Raw genomic sequence first — 18,669 nt, forward strand, 5'->3', positions numbered from 1 at the left:
CATTATCTCAATTTCTATTATATTTGTTGATATCTTTGCAGTGAAACCCTATTGTTATTAAGGTTATCATTACAATAGAAAATTGTATTGGCTTTTAAAAGCCTGTTCTATTTTATGTGTATATAAATAGGAACATTATGATCACACATGATTCCCATTTGTCCTTGCTATACTCTTGACATTGCTGTAAATGTAAGCAGAGCACAAAGCCCTTACCAGGGCTTAAAATATTGCCCCTTTGATTGGCTGTACAGCAATCAGTTTTACTTTTGTCATGCAAAATCTGACCCTGATGGTTATACACTCCAAAAGATACAAGCTCTATGTTTTCTTTACCTTTCACCACCAAGGTGGGTCTCTGTGCATCTCTATTTGTACAGCGTGGCAACAGCAAGCACCCAACATGTGCCAGAGGACTGATTTTTGAGGATTTTGAAGTCTAAGAGCAGTGAGGTGACCAGTCCCAGGTGCACAGTGAGGAAAAGCAAGGGGTGCTGTCACCCCCAGTGGGTTCCTGAAGGGATGTGTGACAGCCCAGGCTCTCCGAGCGTGCGAGCTGTGCTGTGATTTCTGGAAGCGCAATGCAGAAACCCACTGTGGGCACTGATGTGCCTCTCCAGCAACAGGAGCAGCCTAGATTTACATCCTTAAAGACAACCCAGCCCAGACTTCTACCTGTGCCCAAGAGCAGCAGCCAGGCTGAAGATGGGTGCATGGACCAAGCCAGGGCTGGGCAAAGGAGGCCAGACATGGTGGAGTAAGAGTGACTACACCCTGAAACAGAGATAAGGCCCTTGGGCAGGGTGAAAAATCCTCAAAAATCATAAGCAAGGAGTTTTGTTAATGAAAGTAATTAATGCCATGACTGCTGAGAAATCAGACAAGTTCAGATAATTTCCCATCACCTGATGACCAGCTAACAGCTGTGAATATTGAGAGCAGTTATTTTTTTTTTCCAAGATGTAATTTAATTTCAGCATCTTGAAATGTTTTACAGAGTGCAGTTGTGTCTCCTCCTTGCTGACACAACACCCAGTAGTTCAGGGAACACTAGGGCATGTGATTACAGGGCAGATCCCAGTCAGATACACCATATAATTAGGGCTGATGTATGGTGTGCTATGCTCTGAGAAAACCAAGAGTCTGGTCTAAAAAGTTCTCTGAATTGGGGTAATTACAATATTAATCACAATCCATTGAACTAAAGTGGAATTAAATACAAATTTTCTGTTTATATAGTAAATGCTGAATAACAATAAGTTAGCAACAGCATTTTGGTCTGGTTTAACTGCCTAACATCTGGAGAACATTATTACAGAGTCATCAGCCATTTGGCCAGTGCCCAATATGAAAGCAGTTCTACCCTTTTTTCTCTAAACATCAGCACAGCCTCACCAGAACACACATATTTCTCTTTTCTCAAAACAATCTCTTAAATAATTTCAAATATTGTAGATTTTAGATGGGGTAAGCCACTTGTTTCTGTTTAGAAAGCAAACAAAATTGGATCAAAATAAGAGAGCAATTTTAAATATCTAATTTAAGCAAGGATTGTGCTGCTTATGAGAGCCTGTGGTAAAGGCAGTTGTTCCAGCTATTTAAACAATGTGATTACATGGCATTTCACAGGATGGAAGAGACAGATTACCAGAAAGTTGAAAACTGTGTGCCCTTGTTCCTATATAAATATGTACACATAACATATCACTTGTTACTACCAAATTTATATGAAGTATAATTTGGTCTTTATTACAGTTGCTGAGCCTGAAAAGAACCTCTTTACTTATGAAGAATCCCTTTTTTTTTCTATAGTAATGAAAAAACACAGTTGTCAGCACACTATCCTGACATTCAGGATGCCAGCCTGTCTATACCAGTCAGATGTGAAAATAAATAGATATTAAACTGTCAGTCAATGAAATTACAAAGTCAAGAGCAGCTCTAGCTGCGATTCTCTGCGTTCTGTTTGATGGACACAGGTGTTTAAGTGTTATGAAATCCAGCACAGCCTCAGAGTGAATAATGCACCTTCCAGCAGTTCTGTCCTAGCCAAAAGAGCTGCAGTGAGCTCCCCTCTCACCCTGAGGCCGCTAAGCAGTAAATGTGCCCTGAGAACGGGGACAGAAAGGGGACAGAAAGGCCTCCCACATTTAGCAGAGCTAAAGCCCAAGAACTCCTACAGTCTGTGTTACAGCACACATTGAGGAATTGAAGCTACACTTCTCTCAAACTGGGAAGGTTAGTCCCACTGGCTTTGCATACAAATCTAAGGCAGATGCCCAAAATCCACATCATTTATTTATTATTCATAAGGCACTTAAAGTCAATCATCTGTCACTAATAAACATTAACACTATTAAAAATTAATGATCATCCTACAGCATGCTGAGACAGATTCTTCTTTCTGTTTGATGAGTATTGGAGCAAAGTACATTGCTTTCATTTACTGACTCTGAAAGTGTTTATGCTTTGTATAATGCTGCTACTTCAGCTGCTCCTCTGAACACCAGTGACCCCCTTCTCTTGGAATGCCAAGAAATTATCAGTCTCGTGAGAGAAGCTTGAAAGGATTGTTTTAGCTACAAATATGTATTTGCAGGGAGGAAAAATAAATCCTGGATTCAAGGTTATCACACATAGCACAAGCCTTTGTGATGACAGGGCTTTTTTGTCTCCCTTTCCACTTTCTGCTGAACAGTAAGGTGTCTGTGATGGGGGACACGTGTCCCTGTGTTCCCCACTGCACAGGAGGGTCCTGTGCTCAGGCAATATACCACAAGTGGACAATGAGGCTGGAAATAACAGCTCTTACAAGAATACCTGAGAGTCTCACAAGCTGGAACAAGAAAAGGCTTCCTGAAGAGCAACTAAAAAAGCTAACTTCACCAAAGGTCCACACAGTGTCGCAGGGCACTTTCTTCTCTTAGTGGGTGGGAGGCAAAGCCCACTGCTAAAGAGGAAGAAACAGCTTGCACCTTAACCCTCAAAAGGACATTCCCTCTAAAAGTAAAAATGATACTAAACCCTTCATCTTTTGTGTTCACATTTTCAAATATAAATCTTGGGGAATCCCTTTATGCATTGCTGTCTTCACAGGCAGAACTCATAACTCAGCACTGTTTCCTAACATATACTCATCGTGTTTTGCCCTGCTTCTTATTTTAGCAATTATATAATTGTGGAAGTCTGTAACTATATTATAGGTAATCACTTGATACACAGTTGAGTCTCCTGAAATGCAGTTAAATAAACCTGCATTGAAGACCAGTTGAGAAGTAGAAGAGAGACAATACAATTGTGTGCATCAAATCAAAGTTTCTGTGAGTTATATCAAACCTCGAAAAACAAGCTAAACTTTAGGTCTCAGTGCTAGTGATATACTGGGAAAACTTGCCAAGATAGAAGATATATTAATCTTCCTCTTGCAATTTACAGTCTAATATTTCAGTGTCAAACCATTTTTCATAGAAAAACAGTGACTGTTACGAAATAGAAAGAGCCTTGTAGAATTAAGCGACTGCAGTCATGCTGGGTTTTTTTCCTTACTGATGTTTCACATGAAATAACCAATGAGGATTTGCAAAGAACAGCTATCAGAGCTAGAAATGTACTAACCAATTGGAAAAACATGATGCCACAGGACTGCTCCCTCTGCTGAGGGCTGAGAAGGGCTTGTGTTCCATATATTTTACATTCCTGCCAGCTATTGCCATTACAAGTGATGCTTGGGGCCAATAGAAAAACAAAGCCATAATATCGCCTTTCAGGGAGCAGGAAGTCAGGAAAAAATGAGAACTCCCTGCAATGTCCCCAGCAAGATCCAAAGAAAAGCCCTTTTCAGGTACTGCAGGGCATCAGTGTCTCACACACCATTTTTACACTTGCACATCTCCCATCTTTTGCAGGGCCACACAAAGGTGGGTAGCTCTGTGAGTCATGACTAGGGAACTGAGACCTGGTCCTGCAATCACTGTGCCCAATATGAAAGCAGTTTTACCCTTTTTCTCCAAACATCAGCCCCAAAGAACCTCTAATTTAGCAGTTTTGAACAGAATTAGGACACAGCCTTCTAAAGCTCAGCCTTAAGACTGTTCTGAACAAAACTTTTATAGTCATGCTACTTTGTCCTGCTGCCTGCTCTCCACTCACAGTAGACTTCTTCATAATTTGTCTAATTTTTATCTGAGAATTGATGCACTGGCAAGACAAGTTACTCTCTTAAAGAGAACTGGAATTACAGTCAAGAAGAAGATACATTAAAGCATCATTAAACATAAAAATGCAATGAAATTGTTAACCTTTCCCTAAGGTGAAGGTGTTTATTGCTAAGTTTTTGCAGCACAATTACATTCAAACAGACAAATATTGGCTGAAAATAAAGCTTTTTTTTATTTTTTTAATCTACCTAGGAGAAATGGAAAAACATCTTGAAAGTAAGCTGCCTTATATAAAATACTTGACTAAAAGCTTTATTATTAAAAATACTATTTTAAGGATAACTTTGAGAAAGACAATCAGCTAAAACACAGTGCCTTATCTGCCATTCTTAAACATAAACCATAGCATCATAGACTGGCTTGGGTTGGAACGGATCCTAGAGATCATTTAGTACCAATGTCCCTGCCCTGGCCAGAGAACCTTGCACTAGACCAGGTTCCTCAAAGCCCTGGCCTTGAACACTTCCATGGATGGGGCATCCACAGCTCCTCTGGGCAACCAGTTCCAGTGTCCCACCAGCCTCACAGTAAAGAATTTTGTCCTGATACCTGATCTAAACCTATCTCCTTTCAGTTTGAAGCAGTTACACCTTGTCCTATCATACGTGCCCTTGTAAAATACCTTGCACTGACTTTCTGCAGTGTGTAAGCTGTAATTTATATTGAGTTCTAATACAAAATCTGATGGTTTTTTACATTATGCTCTGCAAGCCCCATTTCCATAGATTTGTTGCAGTTGTCACAACACAGACACGCCACAGCCCCAGACATATCCACAGGGTGGTTCATGCCTCTGCCTGCTGCCCTGGAGCTGCTCTGGGGACACCTGCCTGACAAAGAGCTGCCCCCTTTCAGACAGGACATTCCTGGCACTGGCCTTTGGAGCACTGTCAGCAGAGGTGCTGGGTGAGGAGATGTGTCCCTGGGACACACAGTCAGGCAGGCTGCTCACAGCCCCTCCTTTCCAGCCTGCCCTCACTGCAGGGTGTCAGCCCCTCAAGCTGGGTCTCTCTCAGCTGCTCTGCCTGTTCTCCCCTGCTCTATTTTCAGTCATGTCCCTCAGGTGCCACCTTTCTCCCACCTGAGAAGACACAGACGTCTTTGCTTCCCCAGACAAAGTGGTGCCACCCCCAGGGCCCATCTGGAGACCCATCAGAGGCCATACAGATTATAGACAGCCAGGGACCTCCTGTGGCCTCTGGCACAAGGGACACAGCCAGGAGCCCAGAGCATTGCAGCAGGAGGGAGGGCAGCCCATACTGGGCCCCCAGTAACAGCAACACTTCAGCACCAGTATCTATAAACACAACTGAGGGCTGCTGTCTCTCTCATATGATTGCTGGACCACAAACTATGGGCCATCTGCCTGCAGACTATTATCACAATCTGTGAACAATTAGAGACAGGATATTTCATTTCAGAAAATAGCAAAGTTAACAAAAAGGCACAGAAAAAAAAACTAGAAAACAATCAAAAAGCAAGCAACAAAACAGCAGTCTGTCACTGCACAGAGCCACATTTGCCAGCCCTTGAACCCCCCCAGCTCCTGGACCACCACCACATCAGTTGACTCAGAGGAGGGATGACTTCTGCTGCTGCTGAGAGGGTGCCAGCAGCAGCTCTCCTCCTGCAAACACCTGGCCCTGCTCTCTGAGACCTGAGAGCACCATAACCCTGTCTGTGAGACCAGCTCACCACATGCAGGAGGCATGAGAGCAGCCATAGTCCACATGGCATCATGTCCCTTTCCCAGCTGTCAGGTGAGCTTGTACCAGAACTGCCAGCCCTTCTGCACTCTCCTCATCCTGGTCTTGCTTCATGGCCCTTGGATCTGAGCCTCTCTACCTAGAGCCCACCCTTTGACTCAGGCCACATGGAATTCAGACCAAGCAGGCTCTACCTTGGTGCCCCTGGCATGTCCCCATTGCTCAGGCAATGGCTGCTTTCAGGAGAAACCTGCCTAGAAATGCCATGTGCTTCCTTCACTGATGGTCAGGGCCCACCTGATGGGAATTCTAAGCACTTAATGGCCCAAGGAGAACAGGAAGCAACTGACTGCTGCTCAGCCTGAGTTCTGCAAGGGTGAGATGAGAGGCTGCCACACCAGCCAAGGGATAATCCCAGTTCAGCTGGTGTGTGCTCCTGGCTGGGGCTGGGGATCCGCACCTCTACAGACCTGACACCACTGGATTCCTGATTGCCCAGGGATCTGTGTCATGTTTCAGGTGGGAGTCTCCCAGGATGCCCCAAGAGACACTGCTAGATTGGAAGGGGAAGCTGTGCAGGTGCTGGGGAGGCAGCATGGGATGGCACTGCCAGGCTGAGCAGGCACAATCCAGCAGAGAAGGCTTAAAGAGCAACAAAACCCACACACATGCACAGACTCTGCATCAGCCTTCAGTGTAGTCTGAGCAATTAGTGGCTTCTTACAAGAGGAAAATGATAAAGAAAGTAAAAATCCAACTGCCTTAAAACAACAGATACTCCCAATTCATTTCTAATTTATGCATTCTTGTCATATGAAAGCCACTTGCTTAAGCTGCTTTTCTATCTATTTGCAGTCTATTCAGACACACAATGCTCAGTGGGGTTCTGTCTCCATGATTCATTGGCTCAGATTTCCTATAGAGTTTACATGATGTCTACTAAGCCCCATACAGTTTTGTATCCATTATAACCAGGGACAAGCAAGCAGGGCTCAGGAGGCTGAGCATCCATCTAAGAATAGCTTCCTGTCTTCCAGCTCTCTTCACAACAAACGAACAATGGTTACATTTTACGGGCTAGCATTGCGTGGTGAGGGGAAATTAGAGGAACTTGTCTGAGTTAAATAAGGGAAGAAGCATTTAGAGTGAAGCTCCTTAAATGAACAGGTCAATAACTAGTTTACTGAGACCAAAGCACATAGCTAATGAGAGAATAAAGAATTATTCTTGTCAAGAGAGAAAAAGATGCTGCCCTGGTTTTGTGCTTAATAATTACATTCATTATGTTTAAGACAGCCTTGCAAGTGGTCTTCTGCAGTAGTAAATTCATTAGCAAAGCTAATAGGCAAACTACTATTGGGGCAAATCTAAACGATTGCAATAGGATGGATGGCAAAGATGGGGAAATGTAGTATGAGAGCTAAGAGTCAAAGTTAGCTTTAAGTATAATTGAATTTATCTTCTCATCAACTTTAAGACCTCCTTCTGGGCTTGAAACAAGGAGAGAAAAAGGCATTGAAATGAAAGGATATTCACTTGATTCGATTTGTTGCTAGCTTTTCCAGCTTACCAAGCTGTCTAAACTGACCTCTTGACATATGGCCACAATTAAAAATCCAACAAAAATTAAAACGTTAACTAAATTGGCTCAATGCTTCCAAGTGACAAAATATCTCAAATGTGTCAGAAAGCTACCTCCCCAGCAGACACACTGAAAAAATAACCAGGCTTTGAATTTTCCAAGAACTTCATGAAACTTAGCTGGGCAGCAGGAATGTTGGGTCGTATTCTTCAATCATGCCCTGCCTAGATTGTACCACAAGAGCTTCACAGACACAAACACAGCGCACTGAGGTGAGCCTGGTAAATATTAGAACTCAATGGAGCTGGTCTGTGGAGCCCAGCAGTGAGACTGGCAGGACAGAGCAGGGCACTGCCGCCGGGCTCCGCAGGTCTGGCACTCCCATCCCGGGCAGGGCTCCGGGGCTGCTCTCACCCACACCCCGAGGCTCTCAGCAATGCAGGCAGCTCCTGCCACCGTGCTCAGAACAGGACAGAGCTTCAGCTGACAAGGTACAAAGGATTTTTTTTTTCTTTTTTAAATGTTGAAACAGCTTTTACTTTATTAAAAGTGAGATTCTGAAGTGAGATTTTTTTCCTAAAAATAGCCTTACCACTAAGAAATTAAAATGTGTCATGATTGAAAAAAGTATGAACTAAAAAACCTGGGAAAGAAATCATCAAATATTTAAGCTTTTTTTCTTTCAATGTAGAATATAAATAATATTTTTTTAATTTTGTAAAAGTCTTATTAAACTGCCTATTAAGGTTCATCTGGGTTGGATTCAGTTTTGTCACTCAACCAAACAGCTGTAATACATTATATCTGTCTAGCTGTTTCAAATGGACACTCAGGGTATTGGCTAAGGGCATCCAAAAAGTAGCATTTCAGTAATTGGATTTTGGAAAGATAGAAAAAAAAAAGTAATTGCAATGAAGCCCATAGCTGAAAGAAAAGAGAAGAAAAAAAATCTTCTTTGCCAAGTGAAAATGGGAATAAATGTTCTTGGTTACTGCTGCATCCTGAAAAGCCAGAATAAGCCTGAGGCTCCCCAGCAAACCTAGTTCAGAAACCTCCTCAGCTGATCTCTCATTTCTTCTAGGTAGTTGCCTTATCTAGACAAGTCAAAAATTCAGAATCTCTCTGTGAGAAATTGGGAAGACAGATACTTTGTACATGTGAAGAAGGATATGCAGAGAATTCTTTACCTACACTAAACACTGGGGAATAACCACCTTTGTCATTTCAGGGAGAGACTGGTGTCTTCCCTCCAGCCATCCCAGAGCATCTCCCCCAACAGCAGGTCTGGTCTGCATGGGCTGTGACACAAAAGGCTGCTGGAGATCACAGGGCACAACACCTCTGTGCATCACCAGAGGAGAATATATCTTCATCCTTCTCTCACCACCTTCTTTCATGCATCCACAGCCTTCAAAAGATGCAAAAAAAAAAAAAAAAAATCTGAGCTGTCTAGATAGCAACAAAGCTTTCTTCTTAAAGAAGTTTTAATTAATAATTTCCACAGGGAAGATGAAAACAAGAAGATAACTGTTATGAGTGTGGGAAAGGTGGCAGAGAGGTGTTTTACTGAGGACAGGCTAAAGCACAGGCTGGGGAGAAGTTGGCACTTTGTTCTCTCAAAGGTAAAGACTACACCTGGCTTCCTCACTAGGTTTTCGACAGTTATTAACTAATAAAAACATATTATGCAATCTTTACATTTAGAGACTCAAAACATTCCGTTTTGGTCAGAAAAGTGACTATGAAAGTGTCATCTTGTTTCTGCACTCATCTGCTCCCTTAAGTCCTTGCTCTCTTGTCAAAATACATCCACTTTACTCACTAATGTTAATGGCAGCTCTATATGCCAGGCACAGAAGATTGGCCTCTTAAGCTTTACCTATTTGCCTGCTAATAAAGCACACTTTTATCCCAATAAGCAAGGGAAAGCCAGCACAGGTGCACCACAGTAATATGCATTATACATTGCCTCATGCTGTGCTACCACTGGTGAAGTTGTATTCTCATTCCAGAACTCGTACATTTGGTGAAGGTTAGTGATGAAGTACAGCACAGGTCATAAACAACTGAGCTTCATTTTCCACAACTAGACAGAGCAGCAGGCGCTTAGGAAAAAAATTATACTAGCTTGTAAATGGAACAATTTAATATGGAAGTAACTGATGGCAAATAAACACAGAATGCCAAGGCATCTTATCTGTCACTTAGTTGTACTCTGTTCCTTATATTTCTTTAGAAATCAAATCTAGTAAACTAGAATTTATTCAATGTTACCAAAGAAATCACTTTAGAATGTGAAATATGCTCCTAAGAAGGGAGCACTGTGCTTTTTCCTGACAAAAACCTTTTCTACAGGCAGTGCATTGACAAGGTCTGAATAGCTCAGCCATGGCTAAGATTTTCCAGCCAAGTGCTGGAAGCACTCTGCACTGTCATCATTTTACAAAGTAATCTGCATGGTGAAACCTTCTCAAAACAGCAGAGTTTAAATTATATGAATGGCAAAATATCTCCTTGTGTTGTTTCTTCAGTTACCTCCCAAGTGCAGAGGTTCTTTCTCCAAATGTGTGATGCTTTCAACATGCTCTTGACCAAGTGCCTCTTTTTTAAATGACACAAACATTCTTGTTACCTACTGCAGTTAGTGGTACTTGAACCCAGTCTCTTCTAGAAGCGAAGGCTTTATTTTCTGACTTCCTGCAGCAAAAAAATATTCATTGCTTATGGACTCCCACTGACAGGTCAATGCAATCTCAGTGTTGCATCAGCGGCAGATTTGAGTCTTTTTGAATAGATGGCCATAGAAATCTATGTAGAATTCTGGGAAGCACTGAGTCCAAACAAAATCAAGTTGAAACTGGAGGAACAATTGAAAAGACACATTTTTACATTAAGTGTGATTTCTGGGAAGGACAACAGTGTCTAGGGAGGCTGCATCATCTCCACTCTTGAAGGTTCACTACAGCAGACCAGAAAAACTGAGTAACTGGGTCTGGCCTCATGGCTGGCCCTGCTTTCAGAAGGAGGTCAGACCTACTCTCCCAACCAAGGAAGGACTATGTGGAGGGGAAATGTGTTTCTGCTTGGGGTGGGGGAATGATTCCCCCCGACTTAGCTCACCTTCCCAGGTACCCTTAACCTCATACCTCAAAATAAGTATGAGGCCTTGATATCTGAGAAGCAGCAAAATAAGGACTGGGGAAATATGTACATGGACGAAGGCTCTTCCAAGATGGAGGTGTCACCTAGGGCTGGGCAGCCTACCCCCTGCATCAAAACTTCCTCCATGAAGAAAAAAAGAAAGGTAGTAGCCATTGGTGACTTGGCTTTTGAGGGGAATGGAGGGCCCAGTCACTGACCAGACCCAACCCACAGGGACCTGCTTTGTCTCCCTGGGGCCCACACAAGAGACGTCACCCAGGACCTTCCCAGCCTGCTAGGGCCCATCAAGTGTTACCCTGCACTGGATTTCCAGGTTGGCAGTGACAAGGTCCCAACAAGAAGGTTGCAAACAATCAGGAGGGATCTCAGGGCCTTAGGTCAACAGGTCAAGGGATCTGGAGCACAAGCTGGTTCATTTCTGTCCCTGTAGTTGCAGAGAGCGATGGAGCAAGAGAGACACGGAGCTTCTGGAGTATGTCTGGCAGAGGCTGACAAAGATGATGGAGGGACTGGAGCAAATCACAAGGAAAGACTGAGGGAGCTGGGGCTGTTCAGCTGAGAAGAGAAAACTGAGAGGCAATCATATCCCTCTCTCTCTGTTTCTGAAGGGAGGTGTCAGAGGATGGACCAGGCTCTGCTCAGGGGTGCTAAGCAACAGGACAAGAGGCCATGGGCAGAAACAGACATACAGGAAGTTCCACCTAAATACGGAGAACTTCTTTAATGTGAGGGTGACCAAGCACTGGAACAGATTGCCTTCTAGTCTCCCCCACTGGAGAAATTCCAGAACTCTCTGAATGGAATCTTGCACAGTGTGCTCTACAATGATTCTGTCTGAGCAGGGAGGTTGGACCAGACACTGCAGTCCTTTCTAACCTTACCCATTCTGTGATTCTGTGTGACATGAGGTCTCACTCAAAATCATACCACCATCTACAGCCAGCCACAAGGCAAAAGAGATTCTCACTGCCCCATCTCTGAGCACATGGCATTTTGGTGCACCCACAGGCCTCTTGCTAATCCCTCCCTAAACACGGTTCTTACCCATCAGACAAAATCCCACACACTCTTTTGTTTCTTTCTACAGGCTCTTTCCTAGGAGCCTGTAGGTACAGACCGACAAGACTTAGAGAGCCTCACTGGTGTTTCTCAGTGGTTTGTTAGAACAGAGACTGATCTGCAGGGAGCAGCAACAAACACCTCTGATATTCATTTCCAACCATTCAGATTAGCATACTGCATTCACTGCTATTTATATTCTCTAACTTCTTGATACCTATGGCTCAGTGAATGTGTCCTAAACCTCTCCCTGGTTTATGAGTGTGAATTTAGTTTTTATGTTTACTGACTGCTACTGAGGCATCTTCCTGCATTAAACCTGCATAAAACTAGGTACCTACTGTAAAACACTCCTTCCCTCTGCTTTTTGTCAATTTCAAAGGGAATTACAATCTGGCAGCAATTGATAATGGCCATGAAGAGATGCTCACTATTCTCTTGATGTTTCAGAGTTAATTTAGTTGCAGCAAATGGTCAAAACATGGCCCAGTACAATAAAGAAACCCCTCTTGGTCAAATCAAACCAGTAAGAACCCTTGAAATCAGGACAGAGCTGGACTTAGCAGATCTGAGCAAAGTGCCATGAAGCACCAGTGCCCAGACATGCCATGGCATTGCCACTACTCATCATCCCATCTGCACTGTTTCCAGTTTCTGAGTGCACCATGTGAAGGAAGAGCAAGCATAGAAACCCTTGCTGGTTTGCAGTGCCTCCAGCTTAAGCTTTGCCACTTGGCCAATGCAAAAGAAACTGAAAAGCTCCCCAGGCATACCTCAGTTGATTAAATTCTTCTGCTTTGGAAGCTGAGGAGACAGAGTTACAGCATTCACACATTTTCCTATGTGCAGAGCCAGGCTGTGGGCTTGGAGGAGGTACAGGGCCTAGGGAAGGAGCTCTCATTCCTTCTTACTCTGCCATGAGGGTGAAAAAACCAAACTACAGTTCAGATTTCCACTACTGCAGGTCTGTGGAAAGAGCAAAACAGCAAATGAGTTTTGATATAACAACCCTAAACTAGTGATGGAAAAGCTGACTAGCACATCCATGGCTGAATGCAGTTATTTTGCTTAATGTAAAAAATTCTACTACAATTGTATATGATCTATATTCTTGGCATTTAAATCAAGGGTAATCCACTGCTTTTGAGGTTTCAGTTTATCCTTAAACAATATAAATGGCTGTCCACAGCAGACGCGACTGTATCAGAGGGGAGAACATTGAAAACTTGAGGAAGAACATCTCCATCTAACTGCCTGCCTGTAACTGAGAAATCAGCTTTCTTCCCAAGAGGAAAAAAAGGTTGACATTAATTAGGTGGTTGCTTAACAATGAACTCAAAGTTTTTATTGTGAAATATTATTTTATAGCGAAATATATGCACATCTCCGCCTTGGCAGAATCTGATAGAAGATGAAGGAGAATGCAGTACATACCGTCAAATGGATGACAACTTCATATAACTTCTTCTGAGAGAAAGCAGCCTGTTGTTTACTGCATTTATCGACAATCTGTGAAAGTAGACCAGGAATCAGTCTAATTACCAGAGTGCCAGTTGTGCTTGTTAACACCAGCTTTGTGACCAAATGTTATTCCACAGTTGTCACATCACAAGAAGGTTTCATTACTAACATAATAGTGAACAAGATCACATGCCTGGCTATTGATTGATCTGCCACACAAAGGAAGGACGTTTGTTGTCTCTATTATAACCAGTTACATCTGTGTCTGCCTGTATAATATGCACAGGAATGTATCACAAGCAGTTGCTGCAGTGTTTCTTAATTTCTGCCTGTTACCCCCATTAACAGCCCACTAGGATTTACAGACTTTACCAATAGAGAAGAAATGACCTTGCCATAATTTGTCTTTCACAATCTTCAAAAAATTGTTTCCATCAACCTTCCTGCAGTCCTACCAGGATTGAGACTTACTCAACATTTGCATTATAAATGTATTATTTCTGCCAAATCAAAAGCTATTTTAATTCTTTCTGCACACAATTGGGTAACACAGTGGGAACAGCAGAAATATTCATCGTTACTGCAGTTGAATGGCTCTGAAAGAACTATATCTTAGACCAGAGAAATGCTCTGCTAACAAGCACTCTAGACAAAATGAACTAAGACTGACCCTCAGAGCATCAAGATATTGCTTGACTGACCAGTCATAAATGCAGACAGCAGCTTTCAGGCCTGTTGCTGATATGAGAAGTGAACAGCCTTGTTTATTTTTCTATGAACTCAATAAATATTACAATACAAAAGTGGATTTGTTTATCATTGTGAGTCTACAGAAAAACAAGCATGCCTCATCATCTTATCTGATGATGAATGATTTATCAGGCAGAACATGAATCTGCTTCTGAGTCTATTTTCCTGTTTATGCTTGTTGAGCAGATACAATTTAATGAAGAATATAAAGTACTTAAAATCTGTCTACCATTAATAGTTTAATTAAACTGACATGTACTTCAAAAACAGAGAGACAGAAAACATTAATTTTGGTTATAAAGGGCATGGCATTATTAAAGTGCAATTAAAAACAACATTCACTTACAATTAATAGCTAAAACAATTTAATTATTTAACATCTAATTGTCAGTTCTGGCTAACCTAGCCACCCCAAGATAGGTGTGTTCTTTGGGCCTCATGTGAAGTATGTTACATGGCCAGGCCCAAGCACAAGACAACAAGTTGCTCACTGCAAATGCCCTGACAAAAACCTCACTGTGCCAGGGGTGGCAGAGGGGCCTCCCATGCCCTTGAGGTTCCAGTTCCCACAGGATCCCCCCTGAGCCCCTCCACTGGGGCAGGTAACAGCCTGTGCTGGGGCTGGTGCAAAGCCCAGGGCATGACTGGTGAGCCAGCTCCTGGTGTTGTGATCACTTTCCCTGGGAAAAGGACTCTGCCAGGACCCTTGGACATACTGAAAAACCTGTTTTCTTCCTAACTTCATGTCTCACAGCTCTCTCCTTCTGTCCCACTTGATTGAAATTGATCAACTGGCTCAGCAATTATTTGATGGAAGGCACTGAAAAAGAGGAGCAAAGAAAAGCAGCTCACACACACAGGTCTCATTTTGCTTGGAAACAGCCAATTTCAAAGTTAAAACCCAAAGATGCAACGTGAGAGTCTGCTAAAGAATTCATTTAAGATGACTTAAGATGACTTCTCAGGAGCATAAATCCTTCTTGAACAGAGTAGCAGTGGAAATGTCCCTGAAATTCAACCTACATTTTTTTTAGAACATAGCAACAAACAAGTTTAGAAATTCCATCTGAATTTTAGGTTCAGAAGAAAATACAGACTTAAAACACAGGACTAGTCTGAAAACATGAATTCTGTTCAACAAGTAATTTCAGTACTTGCAGAGATATATTAAGAAGTCAGATTTTTGGTGCTTTCCATCAAAAGTGAGATGGAGCTGTCCCTCACAGCCAGGCTCCCCACTGCAGAGACATCATCTGTGAATGGAGTGACTGTGCCTGGGTTACACCATTAGCCAGGCACAGGCCACCAGGCATCTGAGATTTCTGGCACATTTGGGAGAAAGTCTGGTCTCAAGGGTTTTCTTTAGAAATACTATTTAATTAAACAATTCCCAAGAAACATTGTCCTAATCACAGTTAAAGAAAAACAGCTGCTAGTTTTTTCATGTGGGCAGCATGTCATGGCAAGATCCAGGGCTCTCAGCAGAACTTCACAGGTCTCAAAAGTTTACTCCTACAAGGAAATTTCAGAATTAATATCCTACCAAGCCCAGCTATCCTTGAACACAGCCTGGAGCAGATGTTATTTCAGGACTATTTCACTACTTCCTATAACTTTTATTTACTCATTTCCTTATAAGCTGAGGTGTGGGGAGTGGCTGCAACTGCTCCCATAAACCCAAAAGAAGACACAGTCCTCTATCACCTCCTCATGTGGAAAGGAGGGAAAAGCCCAACAACATAATGTAAATATTCACTAAAGGTTTTCTTTGTGCCTTTTTCCCAATCCAGAGAGTGTCATCACCTTTGTCACACCACCTGATGGTTTCTGACTCTCTTCTGAAGCCTGGGAACAGGAGAAATCCTTCTGCCCAGGCTGCAGGTGGCTGAGCCAAGCTGGAGTCTCTGTGATTGAGCAGAGACACGTGCCCAGCCCGTGTCTGCCTTGCAGGGACAGATTTCACATCTGGGCTGACAGCAGGGCTCCAAACCTTTACTGTGCTGCAAGGAGGGCACCTGGGCTTCCTTAGAAGAAGCTGGTTGAGGAAAATGTGGGTTTATCCATGATTCCATAGACGGCATTTCACTGACAAAAATACTTTTTCACTGCACCTGTAAGCAATATATAAAAAATTAGAATAAAATTAATGAGTACAAAAGAATATATTCCTGCACTTCAGTTTCTCCATGGAAAAAATATTTTTCTTGATTTTAATCTCTGTTAAATTTAACACTTAAATTTCTCTGCGGAGAAATTTACAAGAAGAGTGAAATGGCAAAGAGTGGGATTTAGTAGGATCATTAAAAATAAAGCATAAACAGTGTTACTCTTTACCTTTTCTCCTCTAAAGAGCATTATAATAATCCATTTATTTTCAATGCAGCCATTAAGGCAGGCACCTTCTCTTAAAAACACCTGCACTGACACATCTTAGGGTTTGAATTCAGTTAAGTTATCCTCAAAAGGGTAAATAGAATCATAGATGGTCAGAGTTAAAGCACTTCAACCAACCAGAAGAAATTATTATGAGAATGGGTGTTCATTTGAAGGTCTTGTGAGGAATTCAGCCAGTGAAGCACTGAGGAGTATCTGCTGGGCAGGTACCATATACCCTCACTGCAGAGTGATGAGCTGCCTTGCCACTGAGCAAAGCACAGGGAGGTGGCTGCTAAGCAGCTGAAGCCTTGGAAGGGGTTTGGCAGAGCCAAAACACATTAAACCTTTGTTCACACTCTTTTCAAGACCTGTAACTAATATTTAATTGCAGTCTAATACAGACCACCAGAGTAGTCAGAATAGAGGATAAAGTAAATGAAGAGATATGAACAGTTTATACAGCATTGCATATAAGCCAGAAGTGAAATCTCTTGTTCCTGGACCAAGCTTCTGTGCTTGCATGGGGATTTCTACCAGATTGCTACAACCACACCAGTAATCAGATGTTTGCATATAGAGAACAAAACACCAGGCAATTACTGAGCTGTGTTTTATTCACGGTTTACTCACTGTTATGTGACTGATGCAGCCTGGAAAGACAAACATCTTATGAAATACTGTATTCAGTGACCATGAGTTTCAATGTTTTCTTTGAAGACAGATCATTGCCTATCATTTCACACTTTTCAAGTCTATATATCAAGCCTTACCCTATTAAGAAGTTTTTTTTTTAGATTTCCTGCAATTTTTTGGTGCAAAAACACCTTAAAATACTATAATCTTTTAATCAAGGCTTTGCCCCACATAAAACGCAGGTAAAGTATGTCTAAAGCATTCCTGACATATAACTAGTAAGAAAAAACCTACCACACTACCATAGTGTGTGGCTGTCTAGGTGGCTTTACAAATGAAATCACGGCATTAGAAATAGACTTTGTTATTATTGTGTTTAAATTAAGCTTGAAATGCCATGCAACTGAAATAAATATCAGAAGCAGAACAGGGAACCATTTGGTTTCTGAATACTAAATGCAATCAAAAGGTAATGGTACTTATAGATTTTTCACATACAAACAGATTTATGAAACTGATAAAAATCATTTGCTCATTGAACTTCAGGAATCTGGTGGCTTCTTCCGTGAATAGTCAAATAAGTTAACTCGGGCAGCTTCTCTGTTTCAGTGCTACAGACATGCAGAATTTATATTTTAAAGGGTACTTTTTAAAAAGCAAGTAACTTTACCATTAATGTAATTTAAGATAATGAGGCAAACTATAGTATTAAAAAGGAATCAAGTTCAGTGTTCACAGTCGAAAAAAATGGGAAGTCAGCAATTTCCATTTTGTTGCTAATAAACTTTACTTCCACATTTGCATACACAAGAATTTATTCACAAATCCTGAAGGCAGGAGCCATTTACTTTAACAATTTTTTCTTTATATATTTCTATTTCATGATTTTATGAAAATGTTTCCATTAATTTGAAGTTTCTAAAGAGCTTTTTTCAGTTCAGAAAAATCTTTCCATTGTTTTTCAGCATCTCTGATTACTTTAAGTAATCTGCAGTCTCAGTAAGAGCAGAAAGTTTATTGACTCAGAATTTTCTTGTGATAGCTTTTCGAAACTTAGTATTTAAATGAGTTTATATATTAAGCAAAGCAGCAAAAATGTACTGAAAATTTTAGAGGCCCTAGGGCCTTCTCAAGATGCATGATGTCTCTTCCCTGCTTTGGAGTCTCAAGAATGCTAAATAAGGAGAGAAAAAAAATCCTTATTTCAGAAGAAGAAAAAAAAATCCAAACCAAAACTAAATACCACCCTTAAAATACGAGATCACGTCAAAACTGTTTCAGCTACTCATGGCTGTGGGTTTATATTCATATTCTGCTTGCCAATATTTTGGGTAGGATTCTGAAGCTGCACTTTGATCCTTTAAGGACCTCCTATCCCCTGGGCTCAGGTTTGATTCAGTATTGGAAGTGCCAGAACAGCAGCTGCTCTTTGAGCAATCTGGATGAAATTTCTCAAGAGCAGCTTTTCCTGCAATATTTTGAACCAATCTGAATTGAGAAAAGCAGGGACAAAATAAAAAAGATAAACACAGAAATCAGACAGAGTAAAACCTGGAAGGGGAATGTGGGAAGCAGAATGGGAGCTAGGAAATACACATTTGTGGAAGGACTAGGGAACCAAATGGAAAAACTTAGAGAAACATTTGGGGAAAAAAAAAACTGAGGAGCAGAAGGCTGACAGAGGAGGCAAAATCTGTGAGGGGGAAAAATGAAGAGGGGTAAC

The 18,669-nt window shown here is 41.7% G+C and overlaps 1 protein-coding gene across 9 annotated transcripts in view; it reads right to left on the reverse strand.

Moving 5' to 3' along the window:
• PTBP2 (polypyrimidine tract binding protein 2) overlaps positions 1-18,669 on the reverse strand; it is a 242,079-nt gene that overhangs the window by 170,720 nt on the left and 52,690 nt on the right. For all 9 annotated transcript variants that reach the window (XR_009114814.1, XR_009114815.1, XR_009114816.1 and 6 more), the window contains exons 14-17: positions 15,741-16,048; positions 14,654-14,757; positions 13,161-13,235; positions 12,500-12,692 (exon numbers count right to left, since the gene is read on the reverse strand). The gene's annotated coding sequence lies outside the window, so the exon portion shown is untranslated. The remainder of the gene's footprint in view (positions 1-12,499; positions 12,693-13,160; positions 13,236-14,653; positions 14,758-15,740; positions 16,049-18,669) is intronic.

The sequence above is a fragment of the Melospiza georgiana genome, chromosome 9, assembly GCF_028018845.1.
Source record: "Melospiza georgiana isolate bMelGeo1 chromosome 9, bMelGeo1.pri, whole genome shotgun sequence".
In the NCBI taxonomy this organism is placed as follows: domain Eukaryota; kingdom Metazoa; phylum Chordata; class Aves; order Passeriformes; family Passerellidae; genus Melospiza; species Melospiza georgiana.